Raw genomic sequence first — 7,426 nt, 5'->3', positions numbered from 1 at the left:
GTACCCGGAAAGCTCCACCTTTGTTGAAAGGCCATTAGCCAAGCACACCACACCTGCCATGTAATCTCACAACTAAGAAACAGATGATACGCGGTTTCCACAGGCTTACCACAGAGAAGACACCTATTGTCCTACTGGTTAATAATCCGTAATCTGCACAGTCGATCCTTTGTGTTGACCCTTCCGACTAACGCAAACCAAGAAAGGAGTTCAACCCTCGGGGGGACAAATCCTTTCCAAACAGCACTAGTGAAGCTATAGCTGGTAACCTCCTCCGGTAGGACTTCCTCCTGCATCACTCGCACAAAGGATTTTGTTGAGTAGTCACCTGTTTTATTAAATTTCCATACCACACTATCTTTCCTCCCATTTGTAAGCTTGAATGACCGTAAGATCTCATGAAGCTGGTGTACTAAGTCCAACTCCCACTGGAACAACTCTCTCCTCCACTGGAAACTCCAAATCCACACTAGCCCATCCCAAAAACCACAGTCTGCTATCACAGATTCATGAAGAGTTGAGACCGAGAAAAGCCTAGGAAACATATCTTTCAATACTCCAGCCGATAGCCATCTATCCTCCCAGAATCGGATTGTTCTGCCATTCCTAATATATACACTAACAAACTAGAAAATGCTTTTAGTTAGGGAGTTGAATCTTACTATAATTAGGGAATGATTTTAACTTTTAATGTTTGACGACACTTATTACCCACCACATAAAGACATAAAAGACTTCTTGATTTATTATAGCTGCCTTAATATCTCCTCGTACTTATATTGTCGACTAATATAAACAAACATGCATTTTATAAAACTGAAAAGTAATAAATGATTTATAACAGAGCATAGAGATTAAGATATACTTTTATAAATAAATAAATAAATATTATGGGTCATATTGAAAATGCTAATGCGCTTTAAAAAAAGAAAGAAGTGCAATGTTCCTTAAAAGTTAACTTACTATTAAAGATAAAATAAAATAAATAAAAATAAAATACTCTAAATTTTAAATCCTAAATAATAAGCCATAAATTTAAACAATTGATATAAAATATAATAAATAAAAAATTAAAATTTATTTAATTAACAAAGAATATAACACTCTTTATTTAATAAAAATAAAAGATATTTAATTAAGGATGAGCCGGACTAACCTATAAAAGAAATATAAACTAATACTTTTTTATTTTATTTTCTAATCTTTGAATGTATGCAACTATGCATGATGTACTATATAGATTGAGAAGTTGTGTCAAAAAAGGAATGTATGTGGAAATACCATGATTCCAAGTCAAGATATTTGCATAGCCTCAATTAACATTAATAATTGAACACAATATCAGCCACCTAACTAGTTACATGTATATAAATACATGTACATACAAACACAAACACAATAGCACAAATAAAAAGGGTGCTTGCAAATTAGAAGACATAGCCAGAGAGGGTGAAAAAACAAAGATGGCTATGGCTATGGCTACAAATGAAGCTAATAAGAAAACAATGGAAATAAGTTCTGCACCAATAACACCAAGAACAGGGACACCAATGGTGTCATCACCACCAGTTTCGTGTCCACCCTCTCAGCTTCACTCACCATCACTAACAAGGTCACCACTTCTGCATTCAGAGAATGGAGATGAAGTTGTGGGATTGCAACAAGTAAAACAAAGACACCAAAGACACCAAGAACACCATTAAGGATCTCAAATTTGACACCAAGGTTTATCACACCTTTGGGAAGCCCTGTGAGGAAAGCGCTGAGGTTCACAAAGCTTGATCCTCATGATGCTTGCCTTCCAATCACTCAATCAAGGAATGGAAACAAGTTCTATGCTGCTTTTCATACTCTTTGTTCTGGGATTGGAATTCAGGCTCTTATTCTTCCTTTCTCCTTCACTGTTCTTGGTTGGTAAGTAATTAATTAATTAATTAAATCTTTGATTAATAAGTATTTTAATTAATAAAAAAGGAAACTAATCAGTGTAATTTTTGTATGCAGGACATGGGGAATAATCAGTTTGAGTGTAGCTTTTGTATGGCAATTATACACATTATGGTTGTTGGTGCATCTTCACGAATCTGTGGAGCATGGAATTCGTTTCAGTCGATACCTTCAACTCTGATTTCCTACATTTGTTATGAAATTTATTTATGATAACTCCGATATTCCCGTACAGGTGGAAACTCATATGCCGTTAATTTCATGTAAAACTGATAATCGTTAAATGGTTTGATTAAATTGTCATCTAACAACTCTCAACTGTCAACTTCACATCAAGTCAACTGTACCTGAGTTTGTATTATGTTAAGTAATTTAGTCAAATTTTTTTTACTCATAATATTATAATTATAAGATGAAATTATTTGCATAAGATAACAAATAATATAATGTTTAATATGAATTATTATTGCAGGGGAGAAACTGGGAAGAGTGCTAGCAATGTTTCCAATAATATACCTATCAGCAGGGACATGCACAACCATAATAATATTGGGAGCATCAACAGCAAGAACATTCTACCAAATCATATGCGGGACCACGTGCACCGCAAAGCCCATGACCACAGTAGAGTGGTACCTGGTGTTCACATGTGTGGCAGTGGTGCTGTCCCAGTTGCCAAGTTTGAACTCCATTGCTGGGGTTTCACTCATTGGTGCTGTCACTGCTGTAGGCTTCTGTACTTCCATTTGGATCACCTCTGTTGCTCAGGGTACCCTACCCGGTGTTAACTATAATCCTGTTAGGCATGGAACCAGTGCTAAGGATGCTTTTAATATTCTTAATGCACTTGGGATTGTTGCCTTTGTTTTTAGGGGACATAATCTCATCCTTGAAATTCAGGTATATATCATAATTATCTTGTTTTGCTATGTAATTATTTTTATGTAAAATTAATAATGGAGAGCCTTGAAACGATGATTTAGTCAAATTTATTATATTATATAAAAAAATTTAAATAATAATTTTACATAAAAACAATTACACATAAATTTTTACTTAATAATAATTGTGAGTCACAAAGAGAATGGTGAAGTTAATGGATGATTTTTATCCTTTTTCATGTATCACCATTGAAATGGTCCAGAAATGAATAAGAAGAAAATTTGGATACAATGAATTATTGAAAGAGTTGTTAGATAGGGACTTGTATATAGTTGCAATTAATTAGTGGGTTGGTGGGACTTGTATGTATGTATCGGTAAAAACTCAGCTGAAGTCGACTTTAGGTGAAGTTGATATCTGAGAAACGTTAGATGAAAATTTAGTTAAATCAGTCAAATTATCTAACGGTTCTTCAATATCAACTTCAAGTGAAGTGGACTGTATCTGAGTTTTCACTTTAATGTATCTCTTGAAGAATTTTCTTCGGTTAATAAATAATTGAATATCATATTTGATTATTTCAGGCCACTATGCCTTCAAGCGAGAAGCATCCATGCACGTGCCAATGTGGAAAGGAGTGAAGGCTTCATACGCACTCATTGTCGCATGCTTATTTACCCTATCCATTGGCGGAATATGGCCAAATGGTAATTATAATCTTATACTTTAATTAATTAATTAAGCGGTTTAAATTAAATTTTTAGTATTTAAATTGGTATTATTATTAATGGCCAAAGGGTTATTATTTAAATTTTTAGTAATTATAATCTTATATATAATCTTATACTTTAACTAATTAAATTACTTTAATGGCCAAAGGTTATTATTATTAATGTATTAACTGAATTTTAATGTTTATTATTTATATATTTAAAAATTATAGTTAAATTATTTATTTGATTTTATAATAAATGATATTTTTAAATTTAAATAATTTATTAATTAATTTATATTTTTTATTAAAAAAAGAATATTAATATAATGAATAAAAATATAATTAAAAATATTGTTTAAAGAATAATAAGGACAAATAAACCCCTAACCAATTTAAATTTAGAGACAATTAGGTTCCTGTCCATTTTTGAACCTGACACGTTAGCAATTTCCGTCGAGTTTTCGCCGTGAAACTGACAGAAGGACCGGGTTGGCAGACGGAGTACAGGGTCAGGGACCGTAATGGAACATGTTTTTGGTTAAGGGTCGTCTTGTTATTTTGAGAAATGGACAAGGACCAGGTTGGTACTTTATTAACAATAAAGCCTTGTCCCACTAAGTAGGGTTGGCTACATGAACCAAATAACGTCATTGAACTTTATCATGTATCATGTATCATGTCTACAGAAAGACTGTTTACATGTAGATCTCGTTTAACCACCTCATGGGTAGTAGGTCATTCTCTGCCTTTCACCTCTTATTCATCTTCCATCTCATCCACCCTCTTGACTGGGTACTCTGTCGGTTTTACGCGATTCTACCATCTTTTCCAAAATAAGTGCTACTCCAACTCTCTCTTATATGTTTGTTCCTTATTCTATCCAATCGCATACGATCACTCATCTATCTCAACATCTTCATCTCTGTCACACATAACTTATGTCTGTGCTCTACTTTAGTCATCCAACACTCTATACCATAAAACATAGTCGGTCTAATAGCAGTATGTACTACAGGTGTAGCATAGACGGAGTTTCACCATTTTATATACATGTCATTAAATTTTGTCACAGTCAGGTTGGCAATTTAACAAAGTAGCATTGTCAAAGGTGGCGTAAACTTTGTTGGCACAGGATTCGATGGTCCCAGAACGTTTGGACCATTAAATGGTCTCATAACAAAACATGTTTTTTAAGTTTTTTAATAACTGCTAAATAGTCCTTTTCTAAATTTAATTACAAATTAACCCATATATTTTATTTAATTATAAAAATTATTTTTATTTTATAAATTATTATTTTATCATTCATCTATTATATTTATTAATAATAAAAAACAAAAACAATAACGAATTAGATCTTCCATTAATTCTAATAAATTCTTTGGCAATCTCAATCGATTAAAAATTTATTTTTAATCCGTTACATCCCTCGAGCGTTGTGACATCGTGTTTCGGAGAGAATCAGTCCATTGGATTAACAAAACCATCTACAAGGATCACATCACCCTCAAAGATTACGAGATCCACGACGGCATGGGCCTCGAGCTCTACTACAACTAAAATTCCTCTTCAAAGGTCTCTTCTTTCCTCTTCCATATTCTTCTTGATTTTAGGGTTCCCCGTGATTTTGCGTTTAATTAACAATTGGCTTGTTATGTAATCTATTTCTGTGTTTGAATTTACCTTTCCTGAACATCGTGGATTCATAATTTTGTTCTTGATGTGTTTGAGCCGAGTCTTAATCTAAATTTCCGAATTTACATTTGTTCCCCCTTGAGTCTTCGGTCTTCACGTTTGATTATGCGCAAATGGTTTATTAACTCATTACTAGTAAAGGTTATTTATTGAAGGAATCGCACGATTTCTGCACATGCTGGTTCTGGAGACTGATCTTATTTTGTTGTTTGTTTCAGGTGCTATTAATGGCGTAATATAGTATGTGCTGGGAACTGGATAAATGCGTCGAATGTAACTCTTGACTCGCAAAAAACCCCTTTGATTGGAATAATGTACATACCCGAATGATATTGGGTTTAATTTGCTGTTGGAACAATCTGTTACTTTGTTATAGATAACATATTTGACGTGTTCCTGGTTTACATGAATATGCACTATTTGTGGAACTATCATTGCCCTCTAAATTCTATTTAAATCTAGATATTCATACTCTTTACGTTCTTCATTAAAAGAACATCTAAATTAATGAGTTATTTATATAGAATCCGGTCATGTGGATACGTAAAGAACATCTAAATTAATGAATTATTTATGTAGTTGACTTTTAGTGCGTGTGTACCATTTTGTTGAACGAAATGGTATTTTTACAATGTGCAAAACGAATTGTCATTATGGTAGAGTTCTTCAACATAATCAATATTAAAACAAGAGTTATTTTTTTACATCTTCGATAAATGTTATCACAGATAGGGTGTGAAGTTTCTCCCATAAAGAACTCCCTGCTATCATTTCTATTAATGTTTGATTATACTCACTAAATAAATCTATTTATACGATAATAACATAATCACCTAAATATTGTTATATGCTACAACAATATCTTGGTTCAATTATCTTAAGGCAACAAAGCACGTCACATAATAAAGACGAACATGACAAACTAATATAAGAAAAGTTAAGCATCATGATGATTAGATCTAAGCATGACTTCTCAATTCTGAAGAGCATCTTAAATTCTAAGTATCAATTAACCATTGCAAAATGCCATAAGTCTCAAATCTCAATGGAAGAGAATCCTTGTCTTTCTTTGATTGAACGGTCATTTTACTTTGTCTAAGAGGTGACTATTGTTTACTCTAGAGGTTCATATCCTAAGAATAAACTAATCTAAGACATTGACTAAAATACCATCATCTAAACCTGTTATTCTACTGTCAATTTGATTGTAGTTATAAACTCATTCAAATAGAGAAGTAGAACTTGTTGCAGAAAAGACACAATTTATCTCCACCTACTTGGACATCAATGATCACGATCAACTACTTTCTTGATTTGGTTTTCCATTTACAGTGGACGATTGTGTCTTTGCATTAGTGCTATTTGATTCTTTTGAACTGCTAGAATCTGTTTTTCTCCTAAAGCCAAACATTCTAGAGAAAATGTTCCAACTTCTCTTTGTCTTTGTCAACTTCTGCAGCTCATTTCGAATTTCTGAGCATTCCTTCTCGATCTGCAAAAGACGTTCTCTCACATTGTCTGTTCCCCCTGCAGCGTCCAGTTGATGATTACCATCACTCCTATGGAGGCCGAGATTTCCACTTTGTTCTTGTGAGTTTGCAAGATTGTCAGAAACAAAGAACCAGCCGGATATTGACATGCGAAGCCGAAGTTGTTCGAAGAACAGGACTTGAACAATTACACGAAGAGGTAATCTTTCATTTTGCGCTACATGAGTGCTTGCTTCAATTGAGAGTTTTTGGCAGTTCATCAATCTGCAAAGTTGCTCTCTTTCAGTATCTATCAGCCACGGATGTGCTTGCAGTATATTGATGTTTTACATTAGAATTACGAAATTCCAAACACACAAATATTAAAGACTTGTTATTATTATTTTACCATTAAGTTTATTATATGTTCTTTCAGAATATAGGTTTGGCAAAGGTAGCAAGTTCCAAACAACATTTCATTATTGTCTTCCACAATTTCAGTTGCAAAAATATGTAACATTGGTATATTGAAATAAATTTATTAAGCAAGCTAGACTATCCAGTGTGATCTAACCTTAAGGTAAATATCTACTGCATGATATATACCATCATCAAGCGGCCTAGAATAGTCCGGAGCTGCAACAGCAAGTGCCTGGAACTTAGACAAGCTCAAATTAGCATCTGAAGCCACCTCAGCAAGATATCAATCTAACAAGCT

At 33.4% G+C, this 7,426-nt stretch overlaps 1 long non-coding RNA gene and 1 pseudogene across 2 annotated transcripts; both read left to right on the top strand.

The window, feature by feature from the left end:
- Positions 1–1,394: 1,394 nt before the first annotated feature.
- On the top strand, positions 1,395–7,076 carry LOC107616462 (lysine histidine transporter-like 8; annotated as a pseudogene). The gene is made up of 5 exons (XR_015899151.1): positions 1,395–1,914; positions 2,005–2,140; positions 2,419–2,847; positions 3,414–3,536; positions 6,699–7,076. The product of XR_015899151.1 is annotated as a lysine histidine transporter-like 8 (transcript).
- LOC110269757 (uncharacterized) lies at positions 3,778–5,636 on the top strand. Its single transcript, XR_002358519.2, has 2 exons — positions 3,778–5,119; positions 5,458–5,636. It is a non-coding gene; the product is annotated as an uncharacterized LOC110269757 (long non-coding RNA).
- Positions 7,077–7,426: the final 350 nt, after the last annotated feature.

The sequence above is a fragment of the Arachis ipaensis genome, chromosome B9 (genome assembly GCF_059453495.1).
Source record: "Arachis ipaensis isolate K30076 ecotype BB chromosome B9, ASM5945349v1, whole genome shotgun sequence".
NCBI lineage: Eukaryota > Viridiplantae > Streptophyta > Magnoliopsida > Fabales > Fabaceae > Arachis > Arachis ipaensis.
This window is presented reverse-complemented; position numbering and strand designations above follow the sequence as displayed.